This window comes from Schistocerca cancellata, chromosome 4, assembly GCF_023864275.1.
Source record: "Schistocerca cancellata isolate TAMUIC-IGC-003103 chromosome 4, iqSchCanc2.1, whole genome shotgun sequence".
NCBI classification, from domain to species: Eukaryota; Metazoa; Arthropoda; class Insecta; order Orthoptera; family Acrididae; genus Schistocerca; species Schistocerca cancellata.
Genome location: NC_064629.1, coordinates 613,560,117 through 613,583,717, shown reverse-complemented (window position 1 = coordinate 613,583,717; position 23,601 = coordinate 613,560,117). Strand labels below are relative to the sequence as shown.

Here is a 23,601-nt window from a genome sequence, read left to right as displayed (position 1 = left end):
GGTTGAACGCGTGCGGGCAAGTTTCACGCATAGCCCGCGGAAGTCGACGAATAAAGCAAGCAGGGAGCTAAACGTACCACAACCGACGGTTTGGAAAATCTTACGGAAAAGGCTAAAGCAGAAACCTTACCGTTTACAATTGCTACAAGCCCTGACACCTGAAGACAAAGTCAAACACTTTGAATTTTCGGCGCGGTTGCAACAGCTCATGGAAGAGGATGCGTTCAGTGCGAAACTTGTTTTCAGTGATGAAGCAACATTTTTTCTTAATGGTGAAGTGAACAGACACAATGTGCGAATCTGGGCGGTAGAGAATTCTCACGCATTCGTGCAGCAAATTCGCAGTTCACCAAAAGTTGACGTGTTTTGTGCAATCTCACGGTTTAAAGTTTACTGCCCCTTTTTCTTCTGCGAAAAAAACGTTACAGGACACGTGTATCTGGACATGCTGGAAAATGGCTCATGCCACAACTGGAGACCGACAGCGCCGACTTCATCTTTCAACAGGATGGTGCTCCACCGCACTTCCATCATGATGATCGGCATTTCTTAAACAGGAGATTGGAAAACCGATGGATCGGTCGTGGTGGAGATCATGATCAGCAATTCATGTCATGGCCTCCACGATCTCCTGACTTAACCCCATGCGATTTCTTTCTGTGGGGTTATGTGAAAGATTCAGTGTTTAAACCGCCTCTACCAAGAAACGTGCCAGAACTGCGAGCTCGCATCAACGATGCTCTCGAACTCATTGATGGGGACATGCTGTGCCGAGTGTGGGAGGAGCTTGATTATGAGCTTGATGTCTGCCGAATCACTAAAGGGGCACATATCGAACATTTGTGAATGCCTAAAAAAACTTTTTGAGTTTTTGTATGTGTGTGCAAAGCATTGTGAAAATATCTCAAGTAATAAATTTATTGTAGAGCTGTGAAATCGCTTCAATCGTTTGTAATAGCCCTGTATTTTATTGCGTATGGAAATTTGTAGACGGGGCAAGGTAAACAAGATAAGTAAACAAAAAAATAGGTAGGTAAATAAATTTATCAAAGACTTTGCTAGTAAAGAATTAAAATTTTAACTCTAGTTACACGAAAGAAATTGGGAGTAAGGCTGCTGCGAATATGTAGAGAGAGACCACAGCCAGCCAACCGGGTGATGCTTGTTTACAAACAGGCGCGGGACAGAATTTAATTTTGAGGGCTTTGTGGAAACCGAGCGGGAATTGCCCAACGGCGAGGACACAATAACGATTCACAGCATAATTCTTAATCAGTTGTCGGTACCGATTTTTTAGGCGATGGTACCGTATATCAAACTTAACTCCCGGGAACCAGTTATTTTAAATGCAAAGAAAATCACTTTCTCGCCAAATCTTCAGAAGAAACAAGTGTTTCATACAGGGGACCTGCCAGACATGGACCGAATCGGTTGGCCATGTCTGAGACCTCCACCTTTGAACGCGCGCGTGCTCACTTCGTCGTAGTGCGGGTATGTGCGCACGTCCCTCAAATGCCGAGCTTTGGAGCTTCGAGCGTTCATTATACACTCTCTGGCTCGTTTATTTATTTTTTTTTTTGCAACTTATAAAACAGAAGGCTGCGTGAAACCAGAAATAAAAACCTCCAAACAGTAGCGAATATAGGTAATTGTCCGGACACATTATTCGGGCGTATTTACAGAAGAAAAATAGTGAGAATGCTACACTTCAAAATAACTGATATAAGAGCAACCGTTTTCTTGCGAGAACAGAATGTTTTGTTTTGTTTGACTCCACAAATTTTTTCACCGCTGTTGTGGCATCTTTAGCGTTTTTTTTCTGTTATTGTTCCTAAAATATACACACACAAATTTTATGTGAGTTAGAAATGTGTTAACAGATTTTGTTGGTCAGATTACATATGTTTTACCGATTTTACATTGTGTGCGCCCTGTGACTGACAAAAGATATCACCCCCCAAATCTTTAATACAGCAAGTTAGACGCAATAGGAGGATGTTAGAACAACGTCTGAATTGAATTTTTGTTTTAGAATATAACCTCGAAACTGTATATTACGGTAAAATTGTGAGATACGCCAACTTCCTTTACGCTGACCGTTGCTGTAGTTAACATCTACTGAGATGTGTGTGGTTATTTGCCTGCTGAGTTTGTTATTTAGAAACACATGAACATCGGTAATATTTTGTGATGTTTGTTTCGAAAACTATTTGGTGTAGTTTCCTGTTCGTAGATGGTTTCGGATTTATAACAGAATTTCACGTTCTCCTGTAGCCCTTACTTCTAGAGTGTAGGCAATATGTAATGTGTTAGATATATTAGTCTTCTATATTCGTAAATTATCAGATAATGTTGAAATATACAGTCAGCCTGCTCTCATCGTACAAACGTAGCGTTTTAATCATACCACAACAGCCAGGAGATAGTAGAAACACCGCTTTGCACGCTTCCGATGGCGAGATGGTATCATCTCGCATGGTTCGAAGAGAATTCCTTCCCTTTACCCATTTCCTTGACTTTCTATCGCTCTTCACGTAACTCATACGTAAGCCTAAAATAAATCGAGCTTACTGACAAGAGCAAAATACCAAATTTCCTTGCAACGAAGAGTAAATCCTCTGCTTCGTAATATCAAGGATCGAGAAAATTTTCAGCATCCATGTACCTCTTTCTCGATTGCAGCTCGATTTCGTATTTACTTCTACATTTCGCCGTGTGTTCCTTTTGTAATCTGCTGTTAAATCGCAGCATTGTTCCAGAGTCAGCAAGTCTGTTCATTTTTTAGCTCCAGTTGGCATCTGTTGCTTTTCATCGATTCTGTTTTGTAAACATTGCGCACGATGTCTTCCACAGAGCTCTGTAGAAGGATTTCTTGTCCCCATTCAAATAAAACCAATACGAAGAGTTTCGGTTAATATAAAGATCACGTGGGCGATTCGAAGCAGAGAATGTATGCAACATACTTTTGAGGTATCATGTCAAGTCGGAAGAAATGAAATTCTTTTTAGTTGTTTGCTGGTAAAGAAACATTCTTGCGTTTACAATTTCGACAAGGAAGCTCTCAACAATAGCGGCAAGTAGTGCTACAGCGTTTGGAAAGCCGCCGAATATGCAGTACAAGGAAGTACAGTAGTGTAAATTGGCATATAGGCATAGGTATTTGCTGGAAAATTAACATTATCTATTGGAATATTTCTGCATAATTTATATGAAGTGGTATGAAATAAAATATGCCGACAAGTGCAGTCAAATGGTTTCAGGTTTGATGTCAATATGTAACAAGACAGCTGGCCAGGGTGGCCGAGCGGCTCTAGGCGCTTCAGTCTGGAACCGCGCGACCGCTACGGTCGCAGGTTCGAATCCTGCCTCGGGCATGGATATGTGATGTCCTTAGGTTAGTTAGGTTTAAGTAGTTCCAATGCTAGGAGACTAATGACCTCAGATGTTGAGTCCCATAGTGCTCAGAGCCATTTGAAGTACGGGTACTGATAACGCTACCTGTTCCTCGTCGCTCGCCTTTAATGGCAATGTTGTGTCCTCACTAGTAAAGTGTTTCATTTGGACCTCTACCGTTCACGCAGATGTGTTCAGCTTTCACTTCAGAAGCGTTTCTTTTACCGGTCGAAGTGGCGCAATGACGAATCGTAAACTCGTTCGTGCGCGGGAAGATTGGAATTAAAGTATCATGAGTCACGTGTACGCAAGTCCCCTAAATAAATTTTAGTCGATTCCTGAATCGTTCCCTTAGTGCCGCCTTCGCTATTTCCTATCTGCCGTCATCGGCCGATTGAGTTTGTGCCCTCTCTATCTCGATACCGCAAGTGCATTTAAATTTGATCGTTCTATACAGCTCGCAACCTCTCTTAGTTGTATTAAAGAGACAGTGAAATAAGCCGGTGTCTAGTAGTGATACAGGCATTTCAGAGTAAATGTAGTAAAATGGATAAGAAACCCAAACGCCTGGGAATTGCTCCTCACACGGTCCTGGGATTTTTTGTTACTTACCGCTTCTTTCACACCTGGAAATTATTCGTTAATGCGAATAACGCCAAGTTGCACGTCGGTTTGGAATCGACGGTAAACCCCAGTTACACATATAATTTCTAGGGCTAGTCAGTTTCAAAGTCGGAGGAAAGCGAGTGTACACCACGTCCAAAAGGGCCATGCCCACTGAAGCACTGGTATGTACCTCTGTTTCACTCTCGAATAGCGCGCGAGAAGAAACGAACACAGGATTATTTCCATGCGAGGTTCGATTCTTCCCTATGTACATGGGCGCCAACAAAATGTTTTCGCATTCGGAAGAGAAAGTTGGTGATTGCAATTTTATGAAAAAATGTCGACGCAACGAAAAACGCCCCTGTTCTAACGACAGCCATTCCAACTCGCGGGTTGTATCCGTGACTCTCCTATTTCGGCGATCATGCAAGACGAGCTACCTTTCTTTGAAATTCTCCGATGCCCTCAGTCAGTCGTATCTGATAAGGATCCCATACTGCACAGCAGTACCCTAGCAGAGGACGGGCAAGAGTAGTGTAGGCAGTGTCTTCGGTGGATTTCCTGCATATTCTAAGCGTTCTGCTAATTTTAGACTTACCCACAACATTATCTACTTGTTCGTCTCAGTTTAAGTTGCTCGTAATTGTAATCCCTAGAAATTTAGTTACACAGCTTTCAGATTGGTGTGATCTATCGCGTAACAGAAATTCAACGGAATGCCTTTGCTATTCTTGTGGTGGACCGCACGCTTCTCATTGTTCAGAGTAAATTGTCGCTTTGCACACCATTTGCGATAGCCCTCGCCTCATCGTTCCGGTGAACCGAACAGCTTTACTGTCTGTTAACACCGCATAACAGTAAAGGAGAAAAAGTACGACCAGCATATTGTCTATATGCGTGAAGTCGAAAATCTTTCCGAACGTTATCAGCCTGTTTTAGGTCATGTGGGCGGCTATATTGCTGCTGATTTCTCTATGCTTCTCTGCTGTGTTCAATAAACTAACGAAAGACACTATTTAGTATGCACTGTACTAACACAGTTACAGCTTATCATGATAACTTTACAGAAAGAATAATTTTTAACTTCCCGCGCACGGGGTCCCGGGTTCGATTCCCGGCGGGGCCAGGGATTTTCTCTGCCTCGTGATGACTGGGTGTTGTGTGCCTTTCATCATTTCATCCCCATCGACACGCAAGTCGCCGAAGTGGCGTCAACTCGAAAGACTTGCACCAGGCGAACGGTCTACCCGACGGGAGGCCCTAGCTACACGGCATTTCCATTTCCAATAAAATGAAGTATTTCATATTTTCAAGAGTTAGCACACGAATTAGCAGGATCATACGAACTTTAAACTTCGAAAACCCCTCTCTACATTCAGTCCTTAGTCACACTGAAGTAGCGTTACAGGACTGCCACGGAGGTATGCAAACTTAGCAGAGCATAACAGTTAATAAATCATTCAGTGCCACAATTATGTCAATGCAATTGACAGAAGCAGAAAAAGCACACCGTGACAAGTGTGTAATTCAGCAAGTTTTTCACCTATGAATCCAAAAGGGCACAGAATCGAGAGAGCGACAAATTTTATGGAGCGGAAATTGTCTTAGGATTTCTTCGCTGAAAACCGCTCTGCCTGCTAGTGGCTTTTGCGGCAGAGGTGAAAACCTTGTCTCTAGTCTCACTAAAACCGAAAAATAACACTTTCTTCTGCGTGAAGGTCGAACATTTCACCGCTAAGTTCGCATACAACTGCGTCAAACAGCACTCACTTTTTGTCCCAATGATGGCCAAGAAAGAGAATCCGCAACATAAATGGCAAGACAAGCTGCAGTTTATATTGGAACGAGCTTCCTGGACTCAAACCATAAATTCGCTACCTTTGTCATATTTAAGCTAAATGACAAGTGTCCAGTGAATTTACCAGGTTAATGTTTTGAGCCATACCAGGAAGTAAATCGGTGCTCACGTAGTTGCCCAAAGTATTCTACAATATTGCGAAGTCTTCATAAGACTAGTGACAGGCAGAATAGACTCATTACTGTCGGTACTTTTTGTTCCTTGTTGCACATTATCACAACTATTTCTCCTTTAACGCATTCAGAATCTGGACTCGAACTTGCACTGCAATGATTCACTTGTTTAATTACCTTCGCAGCTTTTGAGTACTACTTTCCGGTCATTGCGAAAAAGTCCCTTGTACAGTTTATTGAAATTATAGCTACTTACGTATAAGGTTGATAGTGTCTGGTGGTGATAAAAAAAAGCGAATCGCTTCCAGTGAATATTTTTTTAGTTTACAGTTTCCATAAGGCAGAGAAGCAAAAATACCTACGGCAGCAACAAAAGAGGACGAACTCTGAAATAATTTTCGCTGCTCTTTATTATGATAGAGTTGCTGTCAGCGCATCTGGATGTTTCTCGTAATTATGCTTTAGAGCCATAGCATAGCTACAAAAATGTGAATGAAGCTCATTGGCCTATATTAGGTATTTCTGCTTCCAGTCAATGCAATGGCAGCCGACAACGCAGTTTGTTCGAAGGGCGAGCTTTCTCCATATCAGCCTGTCGTTATTCTGAAGAATGGCAACATTGTAGAATACTTCTGGCACTTATGTGACCGTCGATTTACTTGCTCGTTTGGTTCCGAATATTACTCTGGTAAACTGCATTCGATATTTTCTTGTCATTTACATTATTAAATCTGAATTTTCTCATTTCATGACAGAGAGAGGTAGGAAAATGGTCGTTTAGAGTCCAGGAAGCTCGTACCAACAAACTGGAGCTTGCTTCGTCATTTACGTGCGTGTCTCGGCCATCATTGGGACAAAAAGTGAGCCGTGTTTGACGGAGTTGTATGCTAGCTTAAAGGTAAAGTGTTCGCCCTTCAAGCAGAAGAATGAGTTATTTTTCGTTTCTAATGACAGTGGAGACAAGATTTTTACCTCTGCTTTTAAAAAGCCACTAATAGGCAGATTGGCTTTCAGTGAAGAAATCCTAAGACAACTTCTGCTCTATAAATTTTGTCGCTAACTTGGTTCTGTACCCTGTAGGTATATAGGTGCTACGTCTGCATACTTCCGTGGTGGTTCTGTAACGCTACTTAAGTGTTACCATAGACTGAATATAGAGATCGTTTCGAAGTTGAAAGTTCGTGTTATCCTGCTAATTCGTGTGTTCTTGACAGTATGAAATACTTCGTTTTAATAAAAAAATACTCGTTTGGTAACTTTTAATAAGTTGTAACTCGTTTGTATTAGTACAGTGAATTCTAAATGACGTTTTTTTCGTTAATTTATTGAACACAGCAGATAAACGTACGAGGTAAATAAATTAGTAGTAATATAGTCACCCACGTGACCTGAAACGGTCAGATAATGTTTGGAAAGATTTTAGATTTCACGTCTGTAGATAATATGCTGATAGTACCTGTCCTCCTCGCATGTTACGCTGTGCTATCAGACAGAAAAGCTGTGCAGTTGAGCAGAACGATGAGGCGAGGGGTCTCCCAAATTCTGTCACTGACTGTACCTCAACCTATACTGAAAACGGAATAAAAAATTCAAAGGAATTTCTTTTCGGCACGTCCTCGCAGGTTACGTATTTTGTGTGTGAATGTAACAAGTCCACATACTGGAGAACTGCTTCAATAAACAAGTTTTCAGATTAGTCTGTTCTTAAAACCTAACTTAAACTATGTAGTTGCGTAAGACACTTTCACGTCGAACGAGACGTCTCTCAACTACTTTAAGCCAGAAAACGTTGACAGTTTCTAAAACTTACTGCCCAATGATTGAGCAGACATTCGGTAACATTTATGTACAGTGTAGTCAAATTATGCACTAATTTTTTTGTTAATGCTGTGCAATTCTATGTTGATGCGGAAAAATTTATATATTATCGTATTTGTGTTTCAGGAAAACGATGATGCGTTCTTGAAAATAAATCCGTATGGCTTAAAAGGAGCTGCTGTCTTCAAGAGAGCTGTGTTCCACAGATTTTGAATTAACCCGAAGGATTGTGCTCAGGTATGAGAACAAATTGTAATTCATTTATGAAGCTCATTTTACGTTTGCACATAAAGAACTGATTAATAAAGAACACAATATAAGCAATAAAAACTGCAAATTCATAGGAAATGTCCTGGAGAAAATTAGAAGTAAGGGTGAAATCGTTACATAGTTCTGTTCTTGAATAGTTACATGCCATTATTGTGTTTGCATCTTTAACCTTTTGGGTAATATGAAAGAGAACATGATTGGAAACTTTTCTCGTGTTTAGGCTGTTCCATCGCAGTCAACAACGAATATAAAATTATCAAAAAGTAAACTCGTTTTAAAGAGGTGGAAGGTAGGAAGGGATAACATCAGCAAAGTAGTTCACTCAACAGAGAAGTGAATATACATGTAGTAAAACTAATTAATTGCCTATATAATAAGTTAACGAGAACAATAAAATAAGTCATAAAAGGGAAAAGTATTGAAGAATAGCTTGAAGAGTATTACATGTAGCAGGTGATCGAAAAACAGAGTAAAAATATTGACAGTTGTTACAGGAAACAAGCTAAGTTAAATGTCCAGGTATGAAGAGCTTTCTCATTGCAGGAAAAATCTAAATAGAATATAAGGGGTGTATAGACAACCACAATGAAAAAATAAATACAGGAAAAATGGAGGAATAGAATGGAAGTCAGTGTGGGAACAAATTGAAAAAATGAGGCTTACGTGAAGTTTCGAAGAGGGATCATCGAAGTTAGAGTATATATAGTGCTGAAGAATCGATCGAAAATTTCGTATTCTTCACCATCTGGATTTGTGTTTATTACTCCAGACATCTCTGTTTCCTGATACTTCTAGGTACTTCATACGGTTCAGCTTCTAATGACTAATCGTCATTCGTATAATGTAACGTGTGTAAAAATACGAAAACACTCGGGATATTTGGAATATAGTTGTCCAAAAGAAGTAATAAATCTACAGAGCTATAAATCATATCCCCCATGGTCACGCCTCCAAGAGCCCAGATAATTTCAACATATGGTGCCGTCGAATCCACTGCGCTTTGAATGTGTTAGTGATAAGTAGCATAACACAGCATCGTTCAAAAATGTGTGTGAAATCTTATGGGACTTACTACTAAGGTCATCAGTCCCTAAGCTTACACACTACTTAACGTAAATTATCCTAAGGACAAACACACCCATGCGCGAGGGAGGACTCGAACCTCCGCCGGGACCAGCCGCACAGTCCATGACTGTAGCGCCCTAGACCGCTCGGCTAATCCCGCGCTAACGCAGCATCGTTTTAGGGTTTTAGATAGGTTGTATTGGCTGTTGGAAGAGTACCACAAGCGAGTCGCCTACCAGTGAAATTAATGTTAAATAGACAGAGCAGAGAAAGTGAGAGTAGTGTAAAATAATAGAACTGAACTTCTTAAGAAGAAACACTCCAATAAATCGTTACGCGTAAATAAAACGTTCATTCGAAGAAATATTTCTGGGATTAAGAACATCTTAAAATTCTAAATGGTATTCTGGTATAATAGCTATGCAGCTGTGCACCTAGTAAGCAGTTCTTTTTTCGTATATGAAGCTAATTCTTATATATATATATATATATATATATATATATATATATATATATATATATATATATATCTCCCTGCCTCAGCCTGAAGATGCTCTTAGGCCGAAACTAAGTGACTGAAGTGTTCTCATTGCTCTATTTCTACGGAGTCGCTGTCATGAATGAAATGATCAATGTTGTTTACAACGTGTGGAGCGGCAACCCCTATTAGAATACGGCTCCAAGAATGCATTAAGAGTAACACTACACATTCTAACTGTAAAACTTCTTCGATACGGATTTAGTGGTAGCTGTCCAGAAGAACCTTTATTAGGAGTAGCCAATATTGACCATTATACCAACTAGCGATGAAGGCTTACGTTCCATATTGGAATGGATGAAGCACTTCAATATGGTGTCCCATTTTTAAAATGGTTTCAGTGGAGTAATGCTGTTACTGCAGTCTCTCGATATACTGTCAAGGAAGGACTACTGTTGATACTTCCTACGATTGTGACAAATGTGCTGCAGCTGCATGAATCTTTACTTCGTCTTTAGCAGGTAGCCTGTGCCTAGGAAGGTGTGTCGTTGAACTGTGGAGCCATACCGCATAATTGACAGTGCTTCAGTCAACAACAAAAAATTATTTGTTGTCCAGCATGTAGAGTATGTTCATGCAGGTTCCGCAACTGCAGTATTGATTTTGAATAAAAAGCCAGCTCTGTTTCCATGCTTTATTTTAAAAATCACTACCGGTTTCGGCCTCAAAGGCCATTATCCAGTGACACCTAAATAGTGTCGAAAACCGAACTATAATGTAATTCAGAGAGGGAATAATGTTCCAGTGTGCATCACAAACAGCAAGCGTAATACATAAATGTTGCGAAACATTTCTTTCACAAATTTCATAAAAGCATAATAAAAATATGTAATAAGTCGTCTATTACTAAAAAACAGAAATGCGTAACATAAACTAAATAATGTTGAAAAACTAGTGGAAACAGGAAAGGATATCTTGAGCATTAAAGCACCAAGACTGTCTGTTGACTATTTGTTCTTCAGTATTATTTAATATGGTACATATTTCTGTAATTTAATTACAGAATAATTTTTGATTATGCAGCTTTTGTCAAGTTTATAAAAAAGCTGTTATGTAACATTTATGTATTATACTTACCGTTGATGATGCATATTGCTACATTCTTCTCTATTTCAGTAATTCCACTACATGTCATTTTTCAATACTATGTAATCCCACTGGATAATGACCTTCGGAATCGAAACCAGTCGTGGTTTTCAAAACAATCAGGAAAGTGCAACTGGTGCTGGCATTTTAGTCAGGAAAACACTCTAGGTCCCATCACTGCATCGTGTCAGAAGTTCAACTTCGCGACTCCCCCACCCCCTCAAGGCAAGTTTTTATTTCTGCTAAGTGTCTTGGAACCACACATTCTACACAACCGTACGAGAAGCAATTTGGCGACACCTTCTCGTCATGAACTCAGTTTTCAACTCCCGAGCACAATATCTTGTTAGTATGGTCCTTTGATGTTGGTAAGGCATATGTGATCCCATATCTAATTACTGCTAGTGGCACAGAGTAATATATATCAAATGGAAGAAAATGAGACGGGTCCAGTAATATTCTGGGCTACAGTGTAATACATCGTGACAAATGAAAAGTTTACCAGAATTCCAACCCGGATCTGCTGCATTAAACTAGTCCAGCATGGGACGTGTTCCTCACCGCGAAGCACGCCAGACGTGGTGTGATTTGTGACCGCAGCGCTCGCTAGTGGCAGTTCTCGGCTATACTTCGCGCGCAAATCTGAGTTTCTATACGAAAGCAGACGCGCGTACAATATCTTTTAAAGATTGTCGAAGAAGAGTGGAGAATAACGTTTTGGACTCGACGGCTTGAACAGCGAACTACTGCCCGACGAAGGCTACATAGTGCTGTACAAATAACTGAGACATACTGGTACTAGTTATTTATAAACTCAATCGCATCTCCTTGCCATTTTCGGTTTTAAATTGACCATAGTTGAAGTATAGTGCCGAATGTTACTTCGTGCATGTATAATATCCATACTCGCGATGTTGTATTTACTATCATCACTCTGAAGTAGCGTAGTTTATAGAGATTTCAACACCGGGATTCGTTTCGTAATCTCATTTGAATGGAATGGGAGATTTTCAAAGCTGCTCGCCATCACGGAGAAAGATATTAGCCGGCAAGATACGAACATGGGACAGTCCATAAAACAACGAGATAGGCGGACATACATCTCGTACAAAGTTTCATAACAACAGTGTATAATGTATGTTTGCTTTCTGACGTAGACCAATAGTTACGATAAGATCTCTTGCCCCTAGGCACACATTCCAGTCGTTGACCTATGCAACAGCAAATACATTATTTATAACACTGTAGATAATACTACTATGAAATTAATAAGAAAGACACAGAATCTCTTCATAAACAAATGGAGAGAATAAATTTAGAAGTAAGTAGACAAGAACCTACCGCTTTGCTCTTCACGGTTCTACCAATTGCACTACAGCTTCAACATGGCTATATCGCGGACATTATAACAGTTCTATCTTCAAATTTCATAATTTTTATATACGAGACAAAATTTACCGAAAACGAAGCGATTTTGATGGATTATTGTGTCGTAGCACTGGAACGGTATAGTTTTAGAGAACACGAGTTAAAACACTGAAAGCATTAAATATGGGAAGCCTTCGACTACTGATACGTAGTTCACTGTCACTGCATTATAACAAATCGTACCTTGACGCCTTTTCGAGAGATCCTCAATGTGTTCATGCTTTGAAACAGCTTATATTCATACCACGTGCTGTATAATAGAAAAACCGCCAAGCATGGCGTTTAATTCCATACAATATGGCGTTTCCTCATTTCTACTTGTGACGTACAACTGATTACGCATGTCATTGGCCACGTTCGTCTCCACAAGCCGAATATCTGATACGGTAGACCTCATTTCACACTTTGCAATCTAGTGGTACATGGAATTCGACGCTGTGACGTCACTAGCTTCTCGTCTGCATTCGTTTTCGCGTACCAAGAGAGGACGACTTAAGTCGCATAGGCTGACCGGGTACGGCTCCATGTCTGATACAAATTTTCAATGTTGTTGTAGTCTTCAGTCCTGAGAGTGGTTTGATGCAGCTCTCCATGCTACTCTGTCCTGTGCAAGCTTCATCTCCCAGTACCTACTGCAGCCTACATCTTTCTGAATCTGCTTCGTGTATTCATCTCTTGGTCTCCCTCTACGATTTTTACCGTCCACGTGGCCCTCCAATACTAAATTGGTGATCCCTCGATATCTCAGAACATGTCCTACCAACTGATCCCTTCTTTGAGTCAAGTTGTGCCACAAGCTCCTCTTCTCCCCAATTCTATTAAATACCTCCTCATTAGTTATGTGACCTACCCATCTAATCTTAAGCATTCTTCTGTAGCACCTCATTTCGAAAGCTTCTATTCTCTTCTTGTCTAAGCTACTTATCGTCCACGTTTCACTTCCATACATGGCTACACTCCATATAAATACTTTTAGAAACGACTTCCTGACATTTAAATCTATACTCGATGTTAACAAATTTTTCTTCTTCAGAAACGCTTTCCTTGCCATTGCCGGTCTACGTTTTATATCCTCTCTACTTCGACCATCATCAGTTATTTTGCTCCCCAAATAACAAAACTCCTTTACTACTTTAAGTGTCTCATTTCCTAATCTAATTCTCTCAGCATCACCCGACTTAATTCGACTACATTCCATTATCCTTGTTTTGCTTTTGTTGTTGTTCATGTTATACCCTCCTTTCAAGACACTGTCCATTCCGTTCAAGTGCTCTTCCAAGTCCTTTGCTGTCTCTGACAGTACTCAAGGCATATTCACTATACTAAGAGTTCAACGGGTACGAAATTTTTCGCTGGTACGATAGCGTCTCTCTGCATTCCACAATTAATTGGTTTGCACTGATAAGCGTTAACAATATCACAACCTACGCAAGTCCGCGGCTCGTGCTCTAGTGGCTAGCGTTGCTGCCTCTGCACCACGGGGTACTGGGTTCGATTCCCGGCCGGTTTGGGGATTTTCTCTGCCCGGGGGCTGGGTGTTTGTGTTGTCCTCATTATACCACCACCACCACCACCACCACCACCATTCGTGACAGTGGCTAGATTGGAGTGTGAAAAAAAACCTGGACTGCGTAAAAATTGGGACTTTGTACGGACGCTGATGACCGCGCAGTTGAGCGCCCCACAAACCAATAATCATCACAACCTGCGTAATGGCGTGTTGACCCGTGTTTGGAATGCAGTACTGCAGCAATTGTGCGTTACATGGATTGGACAAATTCATGATCCGTTTACAGAGGTATGTACCACATGATGTCGACTGATAGGTTACGCAGTTCCCATAAATTATGAACCAGTGGTTTGTGGGCGTGTAGCTGGCGCCTGATAATTTCCCAGATGTGATCCATTGGGTTGCGTTCCGGCGAGTTTGGTGGCAGACATAAACGTGAGTTCACTACCAAGTTTACGCGATACTCCAGTCATTAGCATGTGTGTATATCACTATTCCCGGACATGTCAGTGTGCGGTTTTGTCCATGTAACTCAAGAATAATAATTTCTGCTCCTGTAAAGTAGCGGAATAACCACAGGGACGCCCCCTAATATCGTGTGAACTACGAGGTGCATTCAAGTTCTAAGGCCTCAGATTTTTTTTTCTAATTAACTACTCACCCGAAATCGATGAAACTGGCGTTACTTCTCGACGTAATCGCCCTGCAGACGTACACATTTTTCACAACGCTGACGCCATGATTCCATGGCAGCGGCGAAGGCTTCTTTAGGAGTCTGTTTTGACCACTGGAAAATCGCTGAGGCAATAGCAGCACGGCTGGTGAATGTGCGGCCACGTAGAGTGTCTTTCATTGTTGGAAAAAGCCAAAAGTCACTAGGAGCCAGGTCAGGTGAGTAGGGAGCATGAGGAATCACTTCAAAGTTATCACGAAGAAACTGTTGCGTAACGTTAGCTCGATGTGCGGGTACGTTGTCTTGGTGAAACAGCACACGCGCAGCCCTTCCCGGACGTTTTTGTTGCAGTGCAGGAAGGAATTTGTTCTTCAAAACATTTTCGTAGGATGCACCTGTTACCGTAGTGCCCTTTGGAACGCAATGGGTAAGGATTACGCCCTCGCTGTCCCAGAACATGGACACCATTTTTTCAGCACTGGCGGTTACCCGAAATTTTTTTGGTGGCGGTGAATCTGTGTGCTTCCATTGAGCTGACTGGCGCTTTGTTTCTGGATTGAAAAATGGCATCCACGTCTCATCCATTGTCACAACCGACGAAAAGAAAGTCCCATTCATGCTGTCGTTGCGCATCAACATTGCCACACGGGCAGCCGTGTGGTCGTCCGTCAGCATTCGTGGCACCCACCTGGATGATACTTTTCGCATTTTCAGGTCGTCATGCAGGATTGTGTGCACAGAACCCACAGAAAGAGGCGATCTGTTCAACAGTCATTCGGCGATCCCCCAAAACAATTCTCGCCACTTTCTTGATCATGTCGTCAGACCGGCTTGTGCGAGCCCGAGGTTGTTTCGGTTTGTTGTCACATGATGTTCTGCCTTCATTAAACTCTCGCACCCACGAACGCACTTTCGACACATCCATAGATCCATCACCACATGTCTCCTTCAACTGTCGATGAATTTCAATTGGTTTCACACCACGCAAATTCAGAAAACGAATGATTGCACGCTGTTCAAGTAAGGAAAACGTCGCCATTTTAAGTATTTAAAACAGTTCTCATTCTCGCCTCTGGCGGTAAAATTCCATCTACCGTACAGTGCTGCCATCTCTGGGACGTATTGACAATGAACGCGGCCTCATTTTAAAACAATGCGCATGTTTCTATCTCTTTCCAATCCGGAGAAAAAAAATCGGAGGCCTTAGAACTTGAATGCATCTCGTATGAAGAAGTACCTGTGGAGTTACGTGTCTCTCGTCTAGCCTACCAGCCTCCAGCTCCAGACGAGTCGCGGCATTTTTCCCACGTAGCTGAGAGTCAAGACAGCTGCAGACAGGTAGGGTTGGCATTTCTCAGGCTGCTGCTGTTGCCGCCTGGAAGAACCAAGTTCGTGTCTGCTGTCTATTCCAACTAAAATAGTTGCGAAGAAGAATTTCATAAGCCTGTTGTTACTTGCGGTCCATTTTGCCGTTAGATCTTAAATTCTCCCATTCTAGAGGAAGGCAATAATCGTGAAATTGCGCCATGTCACGTTCCAGCGGCATTTGCTACCTCAGTTGTAGCTCACCAGCTTCTGTCGTACCAGTACGCCGCTGTGCAACATAGTGCACCTGATCTGTTAGTTTCACGCTAATTGTATTTAAAGCTGTCTGATACCTCTAGGGGAGAATGTCGTGTCAGAGTATCTTGATTGTTGCAAGTATTTCACGTAACTACTCGCAGCTGTCCGGTTCACAACCACTGTCGCGTAATAGTGAAAATTCTAACTAGTACATGTGGTCTTCGTAGTCCTGAAATACCCAATATAACGAGGTGGTCATCTACAACTGAAATAGCTTTATTTGCGTATGGAATTCAAACAAGAGCGTAGTAGTTGCACAGAGCCTGCTCGAGGTCACTTACTAAGGAAGCCTACCAGCATCAGTCACGTTCACCAAGGTCAAGAGTCAGTCACCGCTCCTACTCCCCGACCTCCTCCTCGATTCGACGTCAACCCTCTGACTTGAAAGAGGATGGAAATTAAAAATATGTTGGATACTAAAAAATAGGGTGGGAAACTTGACAAAATCTCTTCTATTTGAGTGGCCCAATGTTTCACGTCGTCGTCAGTGTGCAGGACAAAAGGATTCATGGTTTTCCTCCCTCTTCCACCTCCGTTCTAAGGCAGTTGTGTGACGACCTGTTACTTTTACTAATGAATTTCCCTGTTACTGCTATAATTTATAGCTATCTAAATTATTATTTATTATCCAGTTACTGTAATTTATTTACCCCAACATGACTCGAGGATTTTCCGCCGCCGCTGCCAGTCCAACGCAGAGTTACCCCTGCCGTTCCCTTGCAAGGCCAACTAAAGAGCTACTTTATTCAGAAGCAGTGGCTACGGTCTCGTAAACTGACATACGGCCGAGAGAGCGGTGTGCTGACCACATGGCCCTCCATATCCGCATCCAGTGACGCCTGTGGGTTGAGGATGACACGGCGGCCTGTCGGTGCCGTTGGGCCTTCTGGCCTCTTCAGGGGGACTTCAGTTCGTTTACCGTCCCATGGTCTTACTAACCATCAGATGCATTCGTCACTCGTGTTCTGTATACTGTAGCGAAAGGTTAAACATCAAAAGGAAGAAAACATACATTTAATTATTGACCCATTCCTCACTGTTTCCAAAACAGTATTTCACTTTCAGCCACACCATCTCCATAATTTATTAACTCGAAAACACCGTATTCCCTTTGAAATAGTTGTTACAGTTTCCGTAAACGATGGGAAATTCGAAAGGGTGGGAAAATGCAAGGTGTCTTGCTGGTCCTAAGGGAAAATTCAAATAGTCCACTACAGCCTGCATGTTTGACGCTTAAAATAGCATTAAATAAAAAATCTTTGTTTAGGAACTTTAGTGGTGTGTATTACCAGTATAATATTAAAAAGCACCTTCACTAAAATCAACACTGATCTAATGGAAAAATGCGAAATGGCTCGCTTGTTAAAACAATTGCTGTTACGTCGTCGTCACATTGGACATAGACCCATGACTGGCAGTCCATTGTTATACAACCTACGTAACTTATGAAGTACGTTATTGCTGTGGAACGATTGCGCCACTGGTCACACAAGAGACATTGCTAAAATTACTCAGTTAGTAGCCCCTAGTTACAATTACTATATAGAGCACATGGCACAGAGTTCCTTGTGAAAGTGTAATATTTGCGGGTTACAGTCTCTGATAAAGCCCCAAACGATTCTCTCCATTTTGTATACGTATTTTCTGATTTGGGGGACGGGAGGGGGCGAGGCAGTGGTGGTACTAGGCAAAAGTGGTGTTTAACTTCAGTCCCCTGAACATAGTGACATGCTGATCTCAATATAATTCACACAGGAAGAATAGATGATTTGCACCACATTCCGATGTACAATCGCACAGAGATGTTGAGGAGTATGTGAAGCCTGTGCTATAGAGATAACGGCATAAGTTTCTTGATGGAAACCACACCCTCAGCATTGACGTCAGGTATCCACTGCCCTGCCGCATCTCCAGTTCATAAGCAGTGATCTTGCGGACGGTGCAGGTGGCATTTTATTATATTGGCAGCCCTTCTGCCATCGTGGTTCTTCCTACTCCTTTCCATGCGGCATATGTGCGTCCATTGCGAAGAGGTTCACTTTATTATTTTTAACTCTGCGTTGCTATCCATAGATACTTACCCAGAGTTGTGTGCCATAACTTACCTACAATCAATACCACTAGAAACGATATCAGATGTAGGACTGAGCAGTGCACCGCTGAAGTAGACGGCGAAGAGGAACATCAAATCACAGAGCCAGTAACGAGCGCCACCAGTCAGTCAAAGCGTTTCCTTCACCAACGTCACACACATTACGTCTTGGACAAAATTCTACTTCTGCGGAGGTACATTCAGCGCGCTGTAGGAACACAATAGTCGGTACTGACACTACGACTTAAATTAGACGGCAGGATAACGAAGGGCAAACCTGCGTTTATAGCATTTGTAGATTTCGAGAAAGCTTACTTTGAATGTTAAACCCTATCGCAGTAACTTGTAAACTGGAGTAGTAATATTACTTGAGACTGTTAAAGATGTAACATGCAGCACAGGAGTGACGCTGGTCGTCATAGTAAGTCCTGTAGCCTCTACTAGTTTTATTGTTGATGTTGGGTTACTAGTGTGTGATAAGCCATGTCCATGTCGCCTCTTTCAGATATGTAGTGGAGAAAGCTGATGTGATTTATCGCACCAACGTTCCTGGGGATAAAACTCAGGAAAATGTCATTGTACGAGAAGGCATCTGACTGCTACATCTGTAGGGTAGGGAAGCATATACGTGGCTCAGATTCATTGAGGACTCTCAGGGACATGTAATTAATCCGATAATAAGTGATTTACAGAATACTTGTTAATCAGTTTTGAATATTGCTCGTCAAGCTAGATCCAGACACTACGATTATCTAACTATGGAATGGACGATGTGTTTCATTCTGTGTAACGCTGTTACATGTCGACAAACAGTACTTACAATATGCTCCAGTGTACACTATGTCAATAACTTAATAATCAGATAGGCTTACAAAACTAGCAATATCAACATTCCGCCTGCTACTTGCTTCTGTTGTGGCGTGAACTGGAAAACGGCTGTGCGTTTGATAGTGGCAGAAACTCTGGTTATACAAGGTGTTCAAAAACAGTTTGAAAAGGTTGTAAGGGCGTTGTAGGGTAGGTTTTGTTGAGAAATAATTGTAAAAAAATTTGAGCTGTTGTGCCGTTTCAGAGGTAGTTGCATCAGATCGTTGGGCGCGCAAATTCAAGCGTACCGCCAGAGACTGTTTGGTTTGCTAACACCGAACAACAGAGAGATACAGAATTTGACGTAGGACGGTATTAAGGATCGAACCCGAGCCAAAGGCTGAACAGCTGTCATCTAAACAATGAGAACAGCTGTCAGTAGTTATTGTATCTGGCGAGCCGCTTGAATTTGCGCCCACAACGGCCTGATTGGCTAACTTTAATGCTAATTAAGTCGGAAACGACACAATGTATCCAGTTTTTTCTTATCAGTTCTCAGCACAACCTACCCTGCAACACCCTTACAGTCTTATCAGGCCGTTTTTGACGACCCTGCATACACAGGAATATAGGAAAAAGGAAGTGAAGTAACCCATTCATCAATTAATTACAGGGAATTACCGTCCTGCAAGTGGACGAAATGGAAAACTGAATTTTTAGTAGCGAAACGGGTGAACAGCCGAGCGTAAGTTCCAGGTATTATGTTACTTCTCCTTTTACGTGTCTCGTGAAATGGCCGTGATGGGAAATTAGAGCTAATACTCGGGTTAAACGTTAGAGGTACAAAAGGTAGGGGGAGCAAGTTCGCATAGATTGATAGAATTTGCTGCTGGAGGGTACAGGAAAAGAATCGGATTACAAGAGAGAGAAAAATCTCATTTCCAGGAGGAAGAAGAGTTAGAGGGGTGTACAACAGGGCAGATAACGATAAATGAAATAAGTCACTAATGTGAGGTAAAGAGGCACTAACTTCATTATTTATGTGTAATTACACAGGTATTTTCAGATAGCTCTGTAAAGATCGTGGATTTCGAATATTCTTAGCGAATGATAACACAGAGGTTTGTTGCTGGTCATAGAGTACGGGTGTATTTCGTTAACATGGGGTAAATAGGCGTGTATCAAGATGTCGCCTTTCCGTATCGTATATGTGCGGCGGCGGACGCTACAAGGGACACATTGTCCAGAACGATGATGGAGGGGGGCCGGGGGAGATTAAAGCAGGATGTTAATTTTATTGCATATTCATAGATGAAGGGGTCTGTTACTGTAAAATTATGGCATTGACAAAAAGGCCACGGACGAAAGAATCTGTGGAATTAGAGCTAATATAGAGGTGTGTTTTTTCTCTTTTACTGTCAGCAGTTCTTCCGACGAACTACTTGCAAATGGCACGAATATGGATGTTAAATGGTAGATGTGTAAAATGGGGCGTAAGTTCGCACGTTTGCATTATGCATACAGTACACGTAATGACTACTGAATAGGTGTCAGTGGTCTTCACAGGATGACTAGCAGTGTGTGTTACCGAGGCGGAGAAGGCGGCTTGACATGTCACGCATTTGGCTTGCGGGGGAAAGGGGGGGGGGTAGGAAGGGGGCGGATCGCGCGGTGCGGGCTCTGCTATTACAGTGCCCCTTCCAACACCATGTGGTTTTTTTTTTTACAGCGCTTGCTGTGACAGTTTTCTAATAAAATGATCGTAACTGACCCATTTCTAGTCTACTACACCTAGTGATATAGCATAACTGGATGATGATAAAAACTGTGGTATCTGGAGCTAGGGGCTACCAGTAAAATTTTAGTGATGTCTCTTTGTGCGAACTGTAGTGCAATTGCTTCACAACTAAAATGTACTTCATGTGTTACGTAGGTTGTGAGATTATAGACTCCGTCATGAATCTGTCCACCGCGACGAAAACATAGCAGTAACTGTCTTAACAAGGGAGCTATTTCGCATTTTTTGAATTAGTGTGTGCTGACTATGTTAGTGGTGGAGTTTTTAATGTGCTACTAGTATATACATACCATAAACATTCTTAAACATGGCTATTTTTTATTTAGCGCCGTTTTAAGCTTGAAACATGTAGGCTTGAATGGGCTGATTGAATTTTCTCTTAGAACAAGCAAAATACCTTGCATGTTTCCAACCTTTCGAATTTCCCACTATTTACGGAAATTTGAAAAACTATTTTGAAGGAGAATGACCACTTTCTGGGTAATAAATTATGAAAATAACCTGGCTGAACATGTGTACTATTTTGGAAACAGTGATTAATGGGTCAATGCTTACGTGTTTCCTTCTCTTTGATGTTGAACCTTTCACTGCAGCATATACCACACAAATGAAGAGTCCTTCTGGTTAGTAGGACCAGGGAAGCGATAGGGTAACTTCTTTTTACTGGGTGGTGGTGGTGGTGGTGGTGGTGGTGGTGGTGGTGGTTCCTTGAGATATGTTTGAGTAATAAATAATTGTGATCAATTAGACAGTAATACATTCTATTAGCAGCAGCCTCACAAAGCATTAATAAGAGTGAGTGGGAGGAGTGACTTTGACACTTGACCTTCGCGGTGATAAGTGACGTTGAAAGTGACAGGTGCTGAGAAGCGTCGTAAATCAGTGGCTACGAATGGGCTGTGTCGCACCATTTAAAGGAGCACGATTTCCGAAAGAAATGAAGATAGTAACTGTTCCGAAAGAACTGTTACCAATGATGACCATGCAGCTTCTCTAGAAAGATAATTAATCGGAACTCTCAGCTGCCAACAGTGTTGTTGATATACTTCAGTGGGGACAGCTGAAAATGTGTGCCCCGAACAGGACTCGAACCCGGGATCTCCTGCTTACATGGCAGGCGCTCTATCCATCTGAGCCACCGAGGACTCAGAGGATAGAGCGACTGCAGGAACTTATCCCTTGCACGCTTCCCGTGAGACCTACATTCCCAACTGTCCACAACCTACATTCGTAATGTTCCTAAAGGATATGTGCCCATTCATTCAATTCTTTCTGAACAGTTACCCTCTTCATATAGTTGAAGGCTACCCGGCCATTGACCTTCTGTGTGAATGCGCACACTTACCGGAACTCTTACGAGGATCGTCACTTTAGTTGGCGCGAGTATTGAGATGGCCATATCACTCAAAGTTCCACCTTTCCCTACTCATCTAGGCAACTTCGTCGGCCTGGATACCGTAATTTATGTCAGGGTCACCGAAGAGGTTTCCCCCACACTAGTCCGGTTATGGTAGTAACCATCAATGAGATGGACTCATCGCTCGTGCTCTGTACATTGGTCAATCACCATATTGCATCCGCAGCAGAAGGTGCAGCAATGAACCAACTCCAACGTATGAGCACCTTCCATTGTTATTTAGTTTTGCGGAATTTTTTTACTATTTTCAGGCATTTTGTTACAATTTTTGGACAATTTTCTCCCAGTGTTCCAAATACCAACAATAATACACAGCGGTTCGTTATTTAAACAAATACATACTTGATACATAACTAGTCTATGTAGGAACGTTTCACTGTAAAGTACTCGTCCTTCCACTATCATTGTGTTAAAACCAGTTATCAGCGCATGATGTCAGTATGAGCATAGTAGTGGACTTGTAGAAAGAAAAAAAAGACTCCACTTCCCCAAGTTTAAAACTGTATAGCTCACTGGTGCAGCTTCAAACAAATCGCTGCCATGTATAATAGCAGGATTGAAATGGGAGAGGTATGAACTGCTTTAAAAAAAATTATGCGACGAGTCCTGCATGTCATAGTATCTAGTGTCTTGCGCGCCTCTCCTGACAGCTGGCAGTGAACCGTGCAGCTACAACTCCTGTACCGTGATTCTTTTTTTTGGGACTGCTATGGCTTCTCGTCTGATGGACGCTGTAAACCGCACTGTAACTAGCGGCTCATTGCACATGGGTGGCTCGCTGTATAAACAGTTACGTCACCTCACATGCCGGGAACAATAGACGTCTGTCACCACACAGCCCGCTGTAGGAACAGATACTCGTCCTCCTCCGTGCAGACCATCAGAGGCAGCTGCCGCTAGTCTAATTACAGAATTTGAGAAGTTACTTCAGTCTTAGCGATCTATATTCTGCATAACTATCGGTTTTAAAGTATCCGAACACCTACTAACGGACATTAATACGAGGAGTCCACTGATGGAATCACAAGCTGTGTTTAAAAAAGAAAATCGCGACTGGCGAGGTTGGCACATGAGAGCTGGATTTGCGAAGAATTTGACGTGTTTCTTTCCGAGTTTCGGAGTGTAATGTTCTCTAGGAATCCGGTCACGATGTAGCGGTAACGTTCCATTTAGACCAGGCTCACTGAAAAATTTCGCCCGGTGGGCGCGCCAGCGCCCCGCGGGCGCAAGGCAGTGTAGTTCAGCGCCCCGTCCGCGACCGTCGCTAGTGTCGGCGTAGGAGCTGCGGAGCAAGTGAGACCGCACAACACTGCGCTGCGCTGGACTGTCCCGCAGTCAGATCCAGCGTAAACAAAGTAACAGAGGAAGCGCACCTCTGTAAAAGAGGTCGATGAGCGGTAAAACAAGCAAACCATTTACTGTTTACGTAAGAACTAGTGTTCGTGTGGCAGAATTACTACGCAAAGCTTTAGAAAACTATCTCCAAAACAAGAATCGAACAACATC

General features: G+C 42.1%; 1 protein-coding gene across 5 annotated transcripts in view; it reads left to right on the top strand.

The window, feature by feature from the left end:
- LOC126185180 (plasma membrane calcium-transporting ATPase 2) overlaps positions 1–23,601 on the top strand; it is a 391,073-nt gene that overhangs the window by 222,622 nt on the left and 144,850 nt on the right. For all 5 annotated transcript variants that reach the window (XR_007536978.1, XM_049928035.1, XM_049928036.1 and 2 more), the window contains exon 4: positions 7,915–8,025. The gene's annotated coding sequence lies outside the window, so the exon portion shown is untranslated. The remainder of the gene's footprint in view (positions 1–7,914; positions 8,026–23,601) is intronic.